This window comes from Erinaceus europaeus, chromosome 3 (assembly GCF_950295315.1).
Source record: "Erinaceus europaeus chromosome 3, mEriEur2.1, whole genome shotgun sequence".
Lineage (NCBI taxonomy): Eukaryota > Metazoa > Chordata > Mammalia > Eulipotyphla > Erinaceidae > Erinaceus > Erinaceus europaeus.
Window position 1 is genome coordinate 77218049 of NC_080164.1, and position 21025 is coordinate 77239073.

The following is a 21025-nucleotide window of genomic DNA, read 5'->3' on the forward strand; positions in this document are numbered from 1 at the left end:
TGCCATCAGTAAATATTGTAGGAGCAGAGGGAATGGGATCCCGAGAGAAAAGTTTAGGTGCTAGTAGAGGCAGAAGACGTAAAGAAGCTATCAATTTATTAGAAGGAAAATGGTTATCTATTTGTCCTGGAAACCCCAGGAAGCTTATGGCAAAGCGGGAATGATGGCATATAAGCCACTCTGTATCTGTGAGAGAAAAGGGCAGAATGATTAAATCCGGTTCTTTTCCTAAGACCTGCACAGACCTATTTCTCCCTTGGCGAACCATGAATGCTAACGCGTCTATCTCAGTGAGGAGTCTTGGAGTTCCTCCTAGTGGCATGTGAAGCCATTCGAGAACCCCATGGTCTTGCCACAGTGCCCCTACTACCGTGGGGTGGAGTTGAAGATTAGAAGGTTTACCAGAGAGGAGGGGGAGAATTGAACAAGGTGCATGTCCTGGAGGGCCTGGTTAACCCTTTCCAGTGCCAAGGAGGCCTCGGGAGTTAACTTACGTTTTGAAGAGGGCTGTTTGTTTCCTTTAAACAGGTCAAACAGTGGTTGGAGGCAGCTTGTAGGCAGATAGAGATACTGCCTAAGCCAATTTAAATTTCTTAGAAAACTTTGTAAAGAAGCAAGAGTAAGGTTAGAAGGGAAGGTAACATTAGGTTTTAAGGGACGAATTTGCGTTAGAGAAATCTCTGAACTTAGGAAGGATATTGGAGGGATTAGCTGTATCTTCTCAGGGGCTACATTAAGGCCGCTTTTCTTTAATGCAGGAATGAGAAAATCACGTAAGGCATAGAGATCTGTATCTGATTTTCCCCATATTAAAATATCATCTGTATAATGAAAAATATTAAGGCCCTTATGAATATATGGGACAAGCGCAGATTTAACAGCCTCCTGACAAATTATAGGACTATTTGCCATACCCTGGGGCAGCACCACCCATTCAAATCTATCAGCAGGGCTGGCGTTATTAATAGATGGAACAGAGAAGGCAAAACGTTTACAATCTTGCGGATGCAAAGGGATAGAGAAAAAACAATCTTGTATATCAATAGCTATGATTGGAATTCCCGTGGGAATTGCAGAAGCAAGAGGCAAACCCCATTGGGGGGAGCCCCAGACCTGCATGGTTTTATTTACTGCACAGAGATCTTGAAGTAGGCGCCATTTTCCCGAGCGCTTTTTAATCACAAAGGCAGGAGTATTCCATGGGCTTCGAGAATGACGAATGTATCCCAAGGACAACTGCTCTCGGACGAGCTCTTTTAAAATTTTTAGCTTATCCCTAGGTAAAGGCCACTGTTCCACCCAGACAGGCTCATTAGAAAGCCAGCTTAAGCGGGGTGTTTGGCTACGAGCAGTGGCATTTAGTATTGGGGGTGCTGAATAGACCTGGTATCGCAGGAACGAGTTTTATGCTCTGCAGAGGCGTCTGTGGATATCCTAACATCAAGACATTCCAGAAGATCCCTGCCCAGTAAGTTGGTGCTAATATTAGCTACCAAAGGGCGGAAGTGTCCAGTAGAACCTTCTGGGTCTTCCCACATGAGCAAGTCTCATGTGAAAAATGCTCTGGTCATCCCTCCTATTCCATGTATACTGGGTCCAGGGATAAGTTCCCAATCTTGGGGAACCTCTTCTTGCCTTAAAATCGTCTTTTCTGCCCCCGTGTCAATCAAAAATTTAAAAGGAATATTGCCAATCTTTACTGTCATAGAAGGGTGGCCCCTTTCTAAAACAGGAGTGGTCCACAAAATCTCAGGCCCCGAATTTGTACCATTCAGGTGCGAACCATCTTTATGAAATTGGGACCAACAATCTCTCTTCCAATGAAACCCCTTACGACATTTTGGACAAATAGTACATGGTCTCTGGCTCCCTGACTGAAAGTGGGGTTGTTCTGGCTGGAGGAGTGGTTTCCCTGACTGGAAGCATGGTCGCAACTTATCAGGACATTGGTTACGCCAATGTCCTTGGCGACTGCACTGAAAGCAGGCCCCGTTTTGCTTACGTGGGGCAACTGCATAGACCTGTGTCATAGCGGGTGCCCCATAATTGCCTGATGTAAGTTCCTGTGTCGCTAGAATCCAATTATCTGGGTGTAGGTGTTTAAGAATAAGGCATACTTGATGGAATTGTGGTGTCATGCCTTCCCAGACAATAGACCGCAGGAGTAGTGCGCGGACATCAGGATTATAAACCTTTCTCTCTAAGCTTCTCTTCACCCTTGAGATGAAGCTCGCCAATGATTCATCAGAGCCTTGGTGAAAAGAGTTAATGGGAGCTGACGAATCTACATCGGGTGGGGTCACCATTTCCCATGCTTGTGTTGCACAGATGTGTACCTGTTCAAAATAACCAGTTGGAAACCTGGCTTCTGCCTGCTGAGCTCCAGATTCATAAGCTCCTGCTCCAAACAAAGCATCAGAATTCCATTCTACCTGTTTGTTACTATTTTCCTGCGATTGTCTAGAGCACTCATCACGGAAGCATGCCTGCCACTGAAGATAGAGTGGGTCTGTGAGTGCAGCACGAGCCAGATCTTTCCAGTCTTGTGGTGTATTGAGATGCTGGTAAAAGCTCCTTAAGACGGACTTGGTCCATGGAGAATGCATTCCGTCCTCTCTGACCGCTTGTCTGAGTGTTCTAAGATTTTTAGAGGAATATGGTGCCACGGCTGAGGGTTTTGTTTAGAAGGGGCCAACTTTACTGGGAAGGTGTGGATTTGGTCTGATGGTGCAGGAGAGGGAGCTACAGAAGTGGAAAGTGCCATGGAAACTGCTGTAGTGGCCGCAGGGGAGACTGAATGCATATCTACGGAGACGAAGCTCCTGAGGTGGACTGCACGTGGTTTAAAGTCCTTAAATGCTGAAAAAATATCCTTTAGCTCTCGTATCTCAGCCACTAGGTCCCTTAATGATGACGTATCAGCAGGAGGCAATGTCAGGGTCGAGGAAGCCTCAGGCAGAGCTGAAACCACAGCGGCATGGGCAGGGGGGGTTCAGGGACGCAGAAACCTCAGGCGGAGCTGAAACCGGGGTGGCAGGGGCCTGGGGCGGGGTCAGGAACACGGAAGCTGCAGGCAGAGCTGTAACTGGGGTGGCAGGGGCAGGGGGGGGGTTCAGGGACGCAGAAACCTCAGGCGGAGCTGAAACCAGGGCGGCAGGGGCCTGGGGCGGGGTCAGGAACACAGAAGCTGCAGCCAGAGCTGAAACTGCGGAGGCAGGGGGCGGGGTCAGAGGAGGAGCATCCGAACATGTGTGCGTGTCTGTGGGAACGGAATTCTTGGGTCTAGCTGCTGATCACTTAGGACGTCTAAGTCTTAAACACATTTGATTTAACTCTCTTACCTCAGCCTCAAGGTCACTTATCCTTATGGCATACCACGTTTTACATATCTTGAAAGTGGCGACCACAGTTAAAAAAATCCAAGGGGTAGCGAAAATTAAACCTTTTATGACAGCGTGAATCTGTCCCAGGTCAAGAGATAATGACTGGGACACCTCCTCATAAAACAAAAAATTTCCCATGGTGGAGGGAAATGTGGGGCCACAGAGGTGGGCGGATGCCACTTACCTGTGTCTGGGTGGTTTCGGGGACCTCACATCTCCACTATAGAGCCCATACTTCCCCCAGTCCTGAAACCCTTGGATAGGGCCCACTTTCCCGTATGCCTCTCCCAATCCACACCAAATAGTATTGCATCCGCCGATCACAACCTAACCAATGCAACGATTGCCACCTCAACATGCTTCAGCTCAGACTGTGTCCAGAGACTTCACGTGTGGAATGACAACCCTTCAGCTTCATTACTCGGGTGAGAACTTTCCTTTTATAGTATACTCTAATTTCATCTCAGTTGGTTCACTTTCTAACAAAGTCCCAAAACCTAGATATACACCAGTTTCTGTGAGAGAGAGCTTATGTTCACACGTATCCATAAACTACTGCAAAATATATACCTGAAAGCAGAAGTACACTACAGTTTGCAGTGAGTACCTCTCTAATACTTCCTCTCCACTATTCTAAGCTTTGGGTCCATGATTGCTCAACAATTTGTTTGGCTTTGTATGTTAACTCTCTTTTCAATCACCAGGTTCCAGATGCCATCAGGATGCTGGCCTGGCTTTCCCGGATTGAAGACCCCACCAATGTGTCCTGGAGCTCAGCTTCCCCAGAGACCCACCCTACTAGGGAAAGAGAGAGGCAGACTGGGAGTATGGAGTGACCAGTCAACGCCCATGTTCAGTGGGGAAGCAATTAAAGAAGTCGGACCTTCTACCTTCTTCGACCCTCAATGACCCTGGGTCCATGCTCCCAGAGGGCTAGAGAATGGGAAAGCTATCAGGGAAGGGGGTGGGATATGGAGATTGGGTGGTGGGAATTGTGTGGAGTTGTACTCCTCCTACCCTATGGTTTTGTTAATGAATCCTTTCTTAAATAAAAAAAATAAAAAAATAGAATAAAAAGAAAGGGAAAAATTTTCTTTTAAATTATTATTCCCGAAGTGCACCCCCCCCCCATAACCAGTCCCTGGGGACCAGAGACCTGCTCTGAGCAGGCTCCCCTGCTGAGCTTCTTTCTTTACCAAGATTCCTGTCCCACTAGGGGGTGTCATTCATTCTAAGTCTGTTCCCTTCTGAAACCTTTGGCCTTTTTTCTTTCTAAGTAGCCAACCAGCTGCCTCTGCTCAGAGGGCCTGAGGCAATCTGAAGCCATCCAAGCTTCAGGACACATTTTTTCACTCTGTTCTATTTTATTATCAGTACAAGATAAATGCGTACCCCTTTTCCCCTCTCCTTCAGTTTGACCAGAATTAACTCTTAGTATATTTTCCATTGCTAGGGGAACGAGTGTCTTGTTCACTGCTAAAATAATTTGTCTCACTTTTCCTACCACCCCTACCCATTCTCCCCCCCCACATAGCTAATTAAATAATAAATAAATAAATAAATAACTCTTTCCTTTCACTGCTCTTTTATTACTGTTCTTTCTTTAGCCACCCCTAGAATATACAGTGGATAGTAGATTTGCATAACTGTCTATTACTGCTATTCTTGTCTAGTTCTGAGTTTTTTTTTTCTTTCTTAACAATCAGCTGCCTATGCTCAGGAGGCTTGAGGATATCTGGGACAGGGTTTTTTTTTCCCTGCTCTATCTTATTATTAATATTATAAAGGCATATCTCTTCCCCCCCTGCTTTAGGTTGATGAGAATTAACTCTTAGGGTATCTTTCATTGCTAGGGTAGGGGGCATCTTATCTATTGTGAGAGGAACTTGTCTTGTTACTCCTACCTCCTCTACAGACTCTCCCCTTCTTCCTCCTCCTAGCTAATTAAAAAAAAAACCAAAATAAAGTAAAAAATAAATTAATCAATTAAAAAAACTATCCTTTCACTGCTCTTTAATTACAGCTCTTTTTCTTATCTTTTCTCTTTTCTCTCTCTTGTTTCTCTTTTTTTAAATTTTGTCATACATTTCTTCCTTCTTTGTCTTTCTGAATTTGTGAATTATTTTTGGGAAGAAATCTGACTCAGAGTGGACTCTCTATGTGTGTATCTCTGCTCTACTTCCCTTTCCCCTCTTGGTACCCCTAGAATATACAGTGGATAGTAGATTTGCATAATTGCTTATTCTTTCTATCCATTCTTTCCTTTTTCTTTCTTCTTCACTTGGACTTGGTTGCTATTTTTTCATGGACTGGAGACATTGTTTGGCTAACTGGTAGTGATAAAACTGCTTCAATACTTGCTTCAGGGGAGTCGGTCTGTAGTGCAGTGGGTTAAGCACAGGTGGTACAAAGCACAAGGACTGGCAGAAGGATCCCGGTTTGAACCCCAGCTCCCCACTTGCAGGGGAGTCGCTTCACAGGTGGTGAAGTAGGTCTGCAGGTGTCTATCTTCCTCTCCTCCTCTCTGTCTTTCCCTCCTCTCTCCATTTCTCTCGGTCCTATCCAACAACGATGACAACAACAATAATAACTACAACAATAAAACAACAAGGGCAACAAAAGGGAATAAATAAATAAAATAAAATACTTGCTTCAGTTGCTATTGTAATTCCTGAGGTTGGAGATTGCATTTGTCATAAAGGTATTTAGTACAGTGTTGCTTGTACTCAAGACACAACAACTGAGGAACAACAGAACATAAAAATAAGAAACACATAAATCAAAAAAATGGGTAGATCAAAAACAAATAAAACTGCTACTCCAATGAATGAAGACAAGAGCCCAGAAGAAACTACAAATCAGCCAGAAGTAACCATAGATAAGAAAAGTATGAAAACAATAATAAACTTATTAACCACAGAAATGAAAACAACATTGGAGGAACGGAATGGCAGTATTAGGGAAACAACAGTTGAGACCCCCAAGGAAAATACTGATTATCTTGAGGCAATTAGAGAACTGAGAGCGGAAATAGCTGATCTGAGGAAAGAAGCTGAGGGAAGGGAAAGCAGACTAACAGAAGCAGAAAACAGAATTAGTAAGACAGAGGATGAGTTAGAGAAAACTAAGAAAGAGGTGAAAGAGCTCAAAAGGAGATTGAGAGACACTGAAAACAACAACAGAGACATATGGGATGATCTCAAAAAAAGTAACATACTTAAAATTGGCCTGCCAGAGGAAGAAGGAGAGGAAGGGGAAGGAAATATTCTAGAGGAAATTACAGAAGAAAACTTCCCAGACCTGAATAAGAGAAAGGACATCAAGATTCAAGAGGCTCAGAGAGTTCCAAACCAAATCAACCCAGACCTGAAGACACCAAGACACATTATAGTGACAATGATAAAGAGTTAGGATAAAGAAAGTATCCTAAAGCTGCAAGAGAGAAACAAAAAGTCACATACAGGGGAAAACCCGTAAGACTATTTCCAGACTTCTCCACTCAAACTCTAAAAGCCAGAAGGGAGTGGCAAGATATCTATCTAGCCCTGAATGAAAAAGGGTTTCAACCAAGGATAATATATCCTGCTAGACTTTCATTCAAACTAGATGGTGGGATCAAAACCTTCTTAGACAAACAACTGTTAAAGGAGGAAACCATCACCAAACTCGCCCTGAAAAAGGTTCTAAAACACCTCTTATAAACAAGAACATCACTATAATACTGGCAATATATCAGAGCAAACAAAAAAATTTTTTTTGAACAATGGTACTACAATACATTAAATCCATAATATCAGTAAATGTCAATAGCTTAAACTCACCCATCAAAAGGCACAGAGTGGGGGATGGATCAGAAAACATAACCCACCCATATGCTGCTTATGAGAATCCCATCTGTCACAACAAGATAAACACAGACTTAAAGTGAATGGATGGAAATCTATCATACAGGTTAATGGACCACAAAAAAAGGCAGGAGTAGCCATTCTCATCTCAGACACAGTAGATTTTAAATTAAATTAAATAATAAAGATAGGCAAGGACATTACATAATGATTAGAGGATGAATCAGCCAAGAAGACTTAACAATTATTAACATCTATGCACCCAAAGAGGGACCATCTAAATACATCAAGCACCTACTGAAAGAATTTCAAAAATACATCAATAGTAATACAACAATAGTGGAAGACTTCAATACCCCACTCTCATACTTAGACAGATCAAAAAAGCAGAGAATCAACAAAGATACAAGAGAATTGAATGAAGAGATTGACAGACTAGACCTTGGACATTTTCAGAGTCCTTCACCCCAAAAAACTGGAATACAACTTCTTTTCAAATCCACATAATACATACTCAAGGATAGACCACATGTTAGGCCACAAAGACAGCATCAATAAATTCAAGAGCATTGAAATCATCCCAAGTATCTTTGCAGACTGCAGTGGAGTAAAACTAACATTTAACAACGAACAGAAAATTATAAAAGTCACAGAATTTGCAAACTAAAGAACATACTCATTAAGAACCATGGTGTCAGAGACTCACTCAAGCAGGAAATTCTAATGTTCCTGGAAACAAATGAAAATGAAGACACAACCTATCAAAATATTTGGAACACAGCTAAAGCAGTACTGAGAGGGAAACTTATAGCCATACAATCACATATTAAACAAGAAAAAGCTCAAATGAATGACCTTACTGTACACTTCAAGGACTTATAGGAAGAGGAACAAAGGAACCCTAAAGCAGCCAGAAGGACAGAAATCACTAAAATTAGAGCAGAAATAAACAACATCAAAAATAAGAGAACCATACAAAAGATCAATGAAGCCAAATACTAGTTCTTTGTAAGATTAAACAAAATTGACAAAACCCTAGCCAGACTCACCAAACAAAAAAGAGAGAAGACTCAAATTAATAGAATTGTAAACGATGGAGGAGATATCACAAGTGACACCACAGAAATCCAGAGAATCCTGCGAAACTTCTATAAAGAACTATACGCCACCAAGCTAGAGAATCTGGAAGAAATGGAACAATTCCTAGAAGCATATGCCCTTCTAAAACTGAACCAAGAAGAACTACAAAATCTAAATGCACCAATTACAGACAAAGAAATTGAAACCGTTATTAAGAATCTCCCCAACAACTAAAGTCCTGGACCAGACAGCTTTACAAAGGAATTCTACAAAACTTTCAGGAAACAGTTAGGACTCATACTTCTTAAGCTTTTCCATAAGATTGAAGAAACAGGAATACTCCCTTCCACATTTTATGAAGCCAACATCACCCTGATACTGAAAGCTGATAGGGACACAGCAAAAAAAGGAAAACTACAGACCAATATCTCTGATGAACATAAATGCCAAAATATTAAACAAGATCTTGGCCAACTGGATACAGCAGCATATCAAAAAGATTGTTCATCATGACCAAGTGGGATTCATCCCAGGAATGCAAGGCTGGTTCAACATTCGTAAATCAATTAATGTCATTCACTACATCAATAAAAGCAAAGCCAAAAACCACATGATTATCTCAATAGATGCAGAGAAAACTTTGACAAAATCCAACACCCATTCATGCTCAAAACTCTACAAAAAATGGGAATATATGGGAAATTCCTCAAGATAGTGGAATATATATGTAGCACACCTGCAGCCAACATCATACTCAATGGACAGAAGCTGAAAGCATTCCCCCTCAGATCAGGGACTAGACAGGGCTGTCCACTATCACCATTACTCTTCAACATAGTATTGGAAGTTCTTGCCATAGCAATCAGGCAAGAGAAAGAAATCAAAGGAATACAGATTGGAAGGGAAGAAGTCACGTTCTCACTATTTGCAGATGATATGATAGTATACATAGAAAAACCTAAAGAATCCAGCCTAGACCAAGTAGATCAGAAACAACCAGTAGCACAACTACATACAAGATACTGGGCACTGTACAACAAACCCTAACAAAAGGACTTTTCAAAGTTAACCCAATTACCAAATAATGTGATGATAACATTAGCTATCCATTGTCTTTTTGAACCCTAAGACAGCAGGAATCTCACATCTTCACTATAGAGTCTCTATTTCCCCCAGTCCTGCAACCTTTGGATAGGGCCCACTTTCCCGTATGCCTCTCCCAATCCATATCAAATAATATTGCATCTGCCGATCGCAACCTAATCAATACAATGATTGCTATCTCAACATGCTTCAGCTCAGACTGTGTCCAGAGACTTCACGTGTGGAATGACAACCCTTCAGCTTCATTACTCAGGTGAGACCTTTCCTTACATAGTATTCTCTAATTACATCCCAGGTGGTTCACTTTCTAACAAAGACCCAAAACCTAGATATACACCAGTTTCTGTGAGAGAGAGCATATGTTCTCACGTATCCATAAACTACTACAAAATATATACCTGAAAGCAGAAGTACGCTAGAGTTTGCAGCTATTACCCCCCTAACACTTCCTCTCCACTATTCCAAGCTTTGGGTCCATGATTGCTCAGAAATTTGTTTGGCTTTGTATGTTAACTCTCTTTTCAGTCACCAGGTTCCAGATGCCATCAGGATGCTGGCCAGGCTTCCCTCGATTGAAGACCCCACCAATGTGCCCTGGAACTCTGCTTCTCCAGAGACCCACCCTACTAGGGAAAGAGAGAGGCAGACTGGGAGTATGGAGTGACCAGTCAACACCCATGTTCAGCGGGGAAGCAATTACAGAAGGCAGACCTTCCACCTTCGGCAACCCACAATGACCCTGCGTCTGTGCTCCCAGAGGGATAGAGAATGGGAAAGGTATCAGGTTAGGGGGTGGGAAATGGAGATTGGGTGGTGGGAATTGTACCCCTCCTACCCTTGGTTTTGTTAATTTATCCCTTCTTAAATAAAAAATAAATAAAAAATATTAGAGAATCAAAAGTTTCAGAAAGGGAGTTCGGCGATAGCACAGCGGGTTAGGCACAGGTGGCGCAAAGCACAAGGACTGGTGTAAGGATCCGGGTTCTTGCTCCTGGATCCTCACCTGCAGGGGAATCACTTCACAGGCAGTGAAACATGTCTGCAGGTGTCTATCTTTCTATCGTCTCTGTCTTCCCCTCTTCTCTCCACTTCTCTCTGTCCTATCCAACAACAACAACAATAACTACAACAACAATAAAAAAGTAAGGGCAACAAAAGGGAGTAAATAAATAAATATTATAAAAAAAGTTTCAGAAAGAGAAAAGGCTGTCACTTACATAAACAAAAACAAGAAAAGAATGAATCAAACCAAAAATGCCTGTTAGAGAATATCAGAGAGATAAAGGTAACCTGTAGACATACCACCTTTTGTTTGATGTGAACCAGATAATGGTTTTACTAGTGCTAGCTAACCTTATTGGTAAGATTAGTCTAGCTATGATTCTTATGAAGTACAGCACCTTGACATTTGGGACATTACAGTTGACTTATTATGTAAGAGTTCAGCACGTATTATTTGTGTGACACTGTGTGAATCACGGAGAAGCTTATCAAGCATGTAACTGGAGTTGACTTGTTTGTGATATTCTTTAGTCAACTATCTGCCATACTCTTCCCACCCTCACACACACATTCTACATGCTCACAAATACCTATTTCTGATGCCTTTTACTGTGGGAGGGAAAGGTAAGAATGTGTGGCATGTAGATTCCTGTTCAATCTAAAAATAATATTTCAATTTTCTGAATTTTGAGGAGAAAGACCCCCTCTGTACAAAACCAGTTTAAAACAGATGATTCAGAATTCTATGAACACTTGAAACATCAGGTGAAAACACTGATCTGTTCCAGTTGTTGCCAATTGAGGAGAAAGACTATAGACATTGAAATATAGGATATGCATATAGAATTTGCTATGAGAATTAAGTGTACAACAGCAGCAGATCCACATCTGGAACATACTAAGCATTTGTTATTATTGTTTAAGTACACTATCAGTTAAATAGATTTGTATGGGTCAGAGAACCCAATAATAATATGCAACATTGTTTCCATAGAGGAAGTTCAAGTAAAGGGTTCTCCATATAAAATTTTAATGTACAACAAGAGTACAGCTAGAGTGACTTAGTCAGCTGTGAGGTATTATCATCCTTTATAATGCCAAAGAAAAAGCTCTCAGTACAGTCTTACTTTGCTTCTGGGAGACCAATATTGAGGATATTTAGGGGTTGTACAAGAAAAAGGCTGCTTGTCAATTTAGAGAGCAATGCAAATGGATACCAAGGACATATGTAATTTTTCAAGTCTGCCTTTTTATATAGCAATGATAGCCACTTTCTTTTTGAGATCAGTCTTAACTAAGAATATAGCTTTCAGAATTTCTTAGAATCAGTCTTTAACAGTCTTATTTATTTATTTATTTTTGACTCTGTCCAGTTCTTTGTTTTGGAAGCATAACTCTTGTTCACAGATAATAAATGGTCATATCCAAGGCTAATAAAACACTGTTTTTCCTTTGGTTAAAAGGAAAGTTTTAAGCACAAGAGTTTGGATGCTGTCAAATGATACACATATTATACTTAGTCCATGGTGAACAATTTGTAGAGGTAAGCTATGCTTCTCTTGTTGACTATTAAGTTTCTTCCTCCTCTCTGCTCCCACATTCAGCTATATATCTCTGAAGTTAGAGGGTATAACTGAACACTGTGAGGATTAAACAGGCTTTTAATGGTCTGATTTGACAAGTGCTCACCATTTCCCATGTTCTTTTTGGAGAAAATAAGACCTTAGGCGGAAAATATTTAATCCTTCATAAATGTTGGATCTAAAAATTTTTAATTTTTAGTACTGACTCTTCTGTCTTGCAAATAAACAGTTACATTTGATCAGCCAAAAGAGGTCAAAATAAATATTTGTGTTATTATTTTTAAGAATGGCAATGCATATATTTCTCTGTTCTGGTCTAATAGACTTCTGCTACTGCCAGTGGTTTTCTGTTTTTGAAAGATTAACTGCAGAGGTCTAGAGGCAAAGGCCTACTCTCCTTTCTTAAATCAGTTAAACAAGGACATCATTACTGAGGTGGTTCAAATACATTTGCAGCCCATGTAAGCAAATCAACCTAAGGTGGAACTGCTTCAAGATTAAGAAACTGAAATACAAGATAGTTAATCAAGATAGTACAACTAAATAGATTTTTCCCAACAAGGCGATGAATTTGACTTTTTTCACAAAAAGTCAAATTCTTCATGTCTCTCAATCTCTCTTTCTCTCTTTTCTCTCTACCTTCCTTTCTAGAAAAAGCTTCCCCTTTTTTTTTTTGGCTAGGCCATAGGACACCCTGTAGAGTTCACACTTTATCATCTGCAAGAATCCCTGATCAAGTATATGTGTGTGTGTGTGTGTGTGTGTGTGTGTGTGTGTGTGTATAAGCTTCAGGAGCACTGAAGAATGGTGCAGGTGTCTCTATTTCTTGTTTTTGAAAGATTAAATGCAGAGTTCTAGGCAAAGGCAAATTCTCCTTTTTTTTAAAATCAATTAAACAAGGACATCATTACTGAGGTGGTACAAATACCTTTACAGTCCATATAAGAAACCCTGTCATTTTTCTCTCCATTCTATCAAAAAAAAAAATGCTACCAAGAATGGAGGATTCATTGTGCAAGCACCAAGCCTCAATGTTAATGCTAGCAGCAGTAAAATAGTCTTTGGATATTATATCCAGAATATTGGAAAAACCTTACTAAGTATATAATGTGATGATAGTTCTTTAAAGGTAAAGATGTAGCATTATGCTAGATACATTTTCCAGAAATTAAATTATATGTCAGATTTACAACTTATTTTTCTCATTTATAAAGTATTATGGAAATTCTTTCAAGTTAATTGATAGTTTACTCACTTTTTAATTAAGCTTTTTAAAAATATTTATTTATTTTCCCTTTTGTTGCCCTTGTTTTTTTAATTGTTGTGGTGGTTATTGTTGTTATTGATGTCATTGTTGTTGGTAGGACAGAGAGAAATGGAGAAAGGAGGAGAAAGACAGAGAGGGAGAGAAAGATAGACACCTGCAGACCTACTTCACCGCTTGTGAAGCAACTCCCCTGCAGGTGGGGAGCCAGGGACTTGAACCAGGATCCTTACGCCAGTCCTTACACTTCTGCCACATGTGCTTAACCTGCTGTGCTACTGCCCAACTCCCAGTTTACTCATTTCTAAAGTGTATGCCAGAACTTCTATTCTGAATGAGACTTACCTTACTCATTCATATAGACATGAAGATATTTTTCTGAATCTAAAATAATGGTGAAAGAAATTATTCTTACACCTATAACCTTATATTTAGGGTTAGGAATGTGTTGTGATAAGATAATTTTTAAAGGTTGAGCTGTAACTACAAGCTTACTTTATCCTCTAGGTGTATGCTTGCTGCTTTTCTCCTGAAACTGAAACAAGGCATTAAGCTTTTGACATCAACATAAAAAAGTGAGAAATTTTGAATTTTTGTCTTTTGTGTATGTTTATCATTTGTATGATACATAAACATGCATCATACTATATACAAACCTTCCATCAAACATGGAACAAAAAGATTACAAGATACATATATTATCCTTCAGAAATATTTTGGTGGGCCTGCAAGATAGCTCACCTCAGAGGATACCGGTTTTGCCATGTGCAGAACCAGGTTTGAGCCAAGGCCCCAGCACACTGGGGAAAGCTTCTAGTTCTCTATTTTCTTCCTATCAGAAAAGTTTGGCTAGGGTTGGTGAAGCCCAAACAGTGGCAAAAAAAAAAAGTATTTTCGTAAGCAAGATGGATGCCAACTACTTTGTTTTATTTTCCTATATATATTTTTTGTAATGTAATATACACACAAAGTGGCTTTTATCAGAAATGACTGAGGAAGTAAATTACCTAAGACTCTTTACTGTTCTGACATTTTGCCAACCCCCTTTAGATTTGTCACTGATTTATTTAGTAGCATGGTGGATGGGAGCTCTTACCAGACAAAGGTGTCAACTCTTGTTTTCTTGTTAGTCACTGTGCTTGCATGATTAGAATTCTGCTTGTTTTTAGTTGGAATGTTCAAAATTGATTGTATTTTTGGAAGGGTTGATTTGGATAGATAATAAGGTCTTTGAATCTACTGACCTAACAACACATAATAGGTGGCATGTCACTCTAGATTGTGAGTGAACAAGTGAGGGAGGATTTGGAGCTGACCACTATATGCATGTAATTTCCTGTTTTAGGACACCTCAGTCACATTATGCAAATGTGACCAATTAACCCTTGGACATTAGAGAATATCTGAATTAACCCATGCATCAAAATAATTGTAAAATAATTGTGAAGTACTTCCTTTATGGAAGGAAAGAAGAAATAGAAATAGAACCATTAATATTATGACAGTCTATAATAATAGAGTGTCTCTTCATTCCCAGGATTCCATTTGAAAGAACTCCTGTGGTAAGCAAGGGTCAATAACCTTTTTTTTTTTTGTGAATGCCCAGACGGTAAGTATTTTCAGCTTTGTGAGTATGCAGTTTGTACTGTTCAATTCTGCTTGTGCCCTATGAAAGCAGCCGTAGATTATATGTAGATAAATGGATGTGATAGTTTTCTTTTTTTATTCTTTATTTATTTATTTATTTATTTATTTATTTTAAGAAAGGATTAATTAACAAAGCCATAGGGTAGGAGGGTACAATTCCACACAATTCCCACCACCAAATCTCCATATCCCACCCCCTCCCCTGATAGCTTTCCCATTCTCTATCCCTCTGGGAGCACGGACCCAGGGTCATTGTGGGTTGCAGAAGGTAGAAGTTCTGGCTTCTGTAATTGCTTCCCCGCTGAACATGGGCGTTGACTGGTCACTCCATACTCCCAGTCTGCCTCTCTCTTTCCCTAGTAGGATGGGTCTCTGGGGGAAGCTGAGCTCCAGTACACATTGGTGGGGTCTTCAATCCAGGGAAGCCTGGCCGGCATCCTGATGACATCTGGAACCTGGTGACTGAAAAGAGAGTTAACATACAAAGCCAAACAAATTTCTGAGCAATCATGGACCCAAAGCTTGGAATAGTGGAGAGGAAGTGTTAGGGGGGTATTCACTGCAAACTCTAGTGTACTTTTGCTTTCAGTTATATATTTTGTAGTAGTTTACGGAAACGTGTGAACTTATGCTCTCTCTCACAGAAACTGGTGCATATCTAGGTTTTGGGACTTTGTTAGAAAGTGAACCACCTGAGATGGAATTAGAGTATACTATGAAAGGAAAGGTCTCACCCAAGTAATGAAGCTGAAGGGTTGTCATTCCACACGTGAAGTCTCTGGACACAGTCTGAGCTGAAGCATGTTGAGGTGGCAATCGTTGTGTTGGTTAGGTTGTGATCGGCAGATGCAATATTATTTGATATGGATTGGGAGAGGCATACGGGAAAGTGGGCCCTATCCAAGGGTTCCAGGACTGGGGGAAGTAGAGGCTCTTCTAATTGAAGTTTCAAGATATAGGCAGATAGTCAGATTTGGATAAGAAGCCATAGTTTGTGAACCCATGATCTGAAGAACTAGACACCTGCTCAATACTAATAACATAATGAACCTTCTAGCAACACGAAACTGTGTGTGTGCACCCAGGAGAGCACACACATAATGCATGTGCAAGGATCTGGGTTCAAGGCCCTGGTCTCCACTTGCAGGGGGAAGCTGCATTAGTGGTGAAGCAATGCTGCAGGTGTTTCTGTATGACTTTATTTTTATCCTTTTTCCCTTTTCCATGTTTGTTTCTATAAAAATAGTAGTAATAAAATCTAAAAATAGAAATTGAATAGGGGAAAATTATTTATTTTTTTAAAAAATATTTTATGTATTTTTTCCCAAGAGATGCAGAGAAAGACACATATAGAGTCATACACCAGAACTGCTCAGCTCTGGCTTATGGCTTTACAGGGGGGACTGAACTTGGGACTTTGGAACCTCAGACATGAAAGTCTATTTTCATAACCATTATGCTATCTCCCCCACCCAGGGAGAAAATTCTATTTAAGGTGGTGAGATAGCTCTTCCATGTGTGTGACCCAAATTTTAGCACCTGGCACAACACATAGGAGTCTTACAGCACTGAAGGAAGTTTGGTGCTTACTATATCATCTTCCTTTCCTCTCTCTCTCTCTGAAAAACATGGTGCATAACAAAACAATAAAATCCCCTTGATGATGATAAAAAAAACTAAAGCAAAAAAAAAAAAGAGCCTCTTTCAAAGTGGACGGTGTAGTTTAATGCCAAAGTATAGTGCCATTTATGCTGGTAATTGATGAGTCAATGTAATCTCTGTGATTCATTCATTTAAAAAATATTTATAAATTTATTAATATGGGAGAGAGAAAAGTAGAAAAAAATAGAGTTCTACCCTGGCACAAGCAATGCTGTAGATCAAATTCAGGACCTCATGCTTTTAAGTCCAGTGAACTTTAAGTCTATGAACACTGCACCACCTCCTGGGCCACTGATTCACTCTTTTATTGAACACTTAAACACTTTTACATGCACACAGAGCAATGAGGTAGCTGTCATACTTTAAAATTAATAAAGCTAAATTCAGATGTGCTCTGACTGTAATATATCAGTCAAAAGTCATTGTTTGTGCAGTATTACCCATCCACTCAAATTTCCACTGGTGTTGGACAAGCATGATAGAATAGGCCATGTTACCTCATCACCTAAGACTTTGGGATCAATTGGCAATTTTATAAAATCTTTTTACCAACACCAAGAGTAGCCTGCTCGTGAGACTTTTCAGTTGAGTACCCTGCTTCATAGAAATGAATTTCACACATAACTATAACTGACCCTTTTAAGAGAAAATGAAGCAAATCCACATTACTGTAAGCTGCTTGCCAGGCTTGGTATTAAGAGTACAATGAAATTTTTCTTTAGTCCTCCAATAGTTATAAGAACTAAGATTCCTATACATATTTAAATTTTTATAGAGAAGAGACTGAAGTCTGAGAGGTGCAGTAACTTGTAGACAATCTCGGGGGTGGGTGGGGAGGAAGAGGTTAAATCTGTTTAAAAAATATCTATCTATTTATTTATTTATATAGAAATTGAGAAGGGAAGGGGAGATAGAGAAGGAAAAATACAGAGACACCTGCAGCCGTACTTTACCAGTCGTGAAGCTTCCCACCTGCAGGTGGGGACCAGGGGCTTGAACTCACTTCCTTGTGCACTGTAATGTGTGCACTTAACCAGATGCATCACCACCTGGCCCCCAAGAGGTTAAGTCTTTACCTGAGCCTGAGCCTTCCTCCATGTCTGCAGCAGCCCTAGATTATGTGCAATGTCTTATGGTTCTATTTATAGGTGCTGTAATAAATTCTCTTACCAAAGCATGTTAAATATTTTTCAAGCTGTTCTTGATAGCCCAATGTTGTCATATCAGTCATAGCTCCTAAGGGACTCTTGAAATATGAAGGATATTTGTCCTGAAGTCCCATCTGTAGTGTCTTTTGAGCTCTTGTGTCTATTTTTGATCAGCTTTTTTTTCTTTGTGCTTATCAACAAGCTTTCAGCTGTCACTTCTCATTCTTGTCTCTGTGACTGCCTCTCTCAAGCTAGCTTTGACTACCCATTTCCAATTGTCAAAATCTAATGCCCTGATGATTGCAAAATCCGACAACCGAGCCAGCTAGACCTATGTTTAAAAGTGGTGTTCTTAATATCAGAGTAAGGGCCTGAGGAATGTGGACTAAAGGTAATTGTTTTAGCTAGTATCAACTTTATTTAACCATAGTCTGTTAAATAGAGATCACTGAATAATTAAATTGTAGAAAATTAAGACCTCATCTCTGCTATTTTTGATAGTTTAGAAAAAAAATAACCATGACTTATCATTTCATTAAATTTTTCTTTCTAGCTACCACATGGTTTCACTCATATGTGGAACACAGATAACTGAAATGAATGGAATTGTAAAAAGTAGTAGCCAAACTGTTTCATGGATATTGTAAAAACTATGTTGGTTATCAGAGGGAAAGGGGATTACAGGAATACTGGTGGTGGGTGCAGTGAGCTGTATACACACATATATCTGTGAAACCACATTTCTGAAATCTTAGAATTCTATAGAGCAAAGTTAAGTCACTAACAAAAATTAATAATAGAAACCAGAATATAGTCCTCATTTTAGGTTATTAAATGTCTCTCTACTTCTGGTCTCTTTGTCCATCTGGTGTATATACAAAGATTAAGTGTTGAAGAAATGATATTCCACAACCTATAAGAACTAAAGAAAAAAAAATGAGTTGCATACAATGTTGTCTATGAAGAGGGAAGAAGAGCACTAGCTTTTGGAGCATGAGGTGTGGGGAGGGCAGAAGGGGATGCTTGTTGCTCTTGATTCTTTTGCCTCTATTTATGTCAGAGTAGAATATGTGAACCGATACACCTTCAGAGACTAAAGTTAAATAGGATGCTAATATCTACCTCATGGAGCTACTGTGGCAACTAAGTGGAATTAGAAAGCGGTTAGCACATTGTAAGACTTATTCAAATGTCACTGAATAGTAGTGAATGCCATTTAGGAAGACATGTACTAGGTTTTAGATCAGAACTTCCATATGCATGTGTCTGCTGGTAGTGTGCACAGATGGTATGATAGGAGAAAGAGGCTCGACATTTGCAATCCTATGGAATGTGATCATATTCAGGGTTAAGTGGGCCTTGTCTATTGTTCACCACCCCCCCCAACACACACACACAATTAGATCTTGAGCTACTTAGGAGAATTCTTCCTGTATGTCCAGGTTCCTGCATAACACTCACTGCACAGTTGATACGTGATAGGTGATTTTCAGTGAGTTGACAGATGGATGAGTGCAGGTGGTGAAGAAATTTGTTGTTGCCAGAAGTCAAATGTACTCATGAGAGGCAGTCTCCTATTTAACACACTCTTCTGGGGAAGAGGTGGCTAGAGTGGTTCCTGCAAATGGGTCTCAGTGAGAATGGTCAGTGACATAATTGTGTACTCTGGTTTGTTCTGGCAGTCACAATGGGATTTCCTTTTTTTATCTTTGAAATTGATTTTATTTCTTTGAAGGCAAAACTTTTTTTTTTGGTTCATTGCTGGGGCTTAACTTTTTCAGAAAGAGAGAAAGCAGAAGTGAGGAGGGGAGAGAGAGAGACAGAAAGAAAGAGAGACAGAGAGAGAGAGGGAGAGAGAGAGAGAGAGAGGGAGAGAGAGAGAGAGAGAAACTCAGATGGAGGATACACCGCATCACTGAAACTTCCTCCAGTACCACTGAGTCATGCATGTGCATGGTAAAGCACGCACCCTATCCAAGTGAGCTATTTGATGGCCCTCGAGGCATAAGTTTAAAAGAAAGTAGTATAACTGTAAGGTATACTTATTAAATAAATTGGAATTGTGACTCATTTATAGAAAAAGAGCTGCCTAGGTCCAGCTCCTGGAGTATAACTGTAGGCAATTCAAGTCTAGGAGAACTACCTCTTAGAAAAGTGTAATTTTGGGGCTGGGTGGTGGCCCACCTGGTTGAGTGCATATGCTACAATGCACAAGGACCCTGGTACCCACCTGCAGGGGGAAAGCTTCACAAGTGGTGAAGCAGGGCTGCAGGTGTCTCTCTGTCTCTCTCCCCCTCTGCTCCCTCCTTCCCTCACCATTTCTGGCTGTCTCTAATAAATAAAGATTAAAAAAGTATAATTTTATCCTTGAACCCTAGAATTACTTTTTTTTTAGTTCCAGAATTATCTCTTTAGAGAGATTTTTCTGAAACAGAGAACTTATATACCAGTACAAAGAACTGATGCTAATAAAGCTTTTACTTTGTCACTGTTATCCTCATTATAAATGGAGATATTTTGTGGGTTCCCTCTTGGGACAGCATTTTACTGGGAGTAGAAGGAAAATTCCTTCACACAATAAAGGCTATATATGATAAACCCACAGCTAATGTCATAGTCAATGGGGGAAATTGAAAGCTTTCCCCCTAAAATCAAGAACTAGACAAGGGTGCCCACTCTCACTGTTTTTATTCAACATAGTCCTAGAAGTCCTTGCCATAGGAATCAGACAAGAAAGAGATATCAATGGAATCCAAATTGGAAAGGATGAAGTTAAACTCTCATTATTCATAGATGATATGTTGCTATACCTAGAAGACCCCAGAAACTCTGCCAAGAAACTACTGAAAATCATCAATAAATTCAGTAAAGTAGCAGGACTGTTGGGAACATGTGTGAGCCTGATAGAGCTTAGGGAGAACCACCCCCATCTTTGGATGGAGGTCTGAGAAGATAACCTCTTGGCAAGTCTCTCTCAACCGAGGTGAGCATAAGGGGGGAAACTCAGACTTGGTTCTTTCCTTTTTGACTCTCAGGCCCACAGATACCCCAGTACTTCCCTCTATTAACTGCAGGCCACATGGCTGCAGATTCACTTATTCAAAGTCACCTTCTGATCACAGAAGAACACACCTTATCACACACTTCATCACACACCTCAGAGCCCAGACAAGAGAAATTCCAAACTATATGGCCTTTTGATATCCATCTTCTCTCTGTCTCACCCTACGGGTTTAACCCCTATGTTTCTCTCAAATACCTTTGTATAATTAAGTTGCTTGTGTTATGGAAAATAACTGTCTTGTAT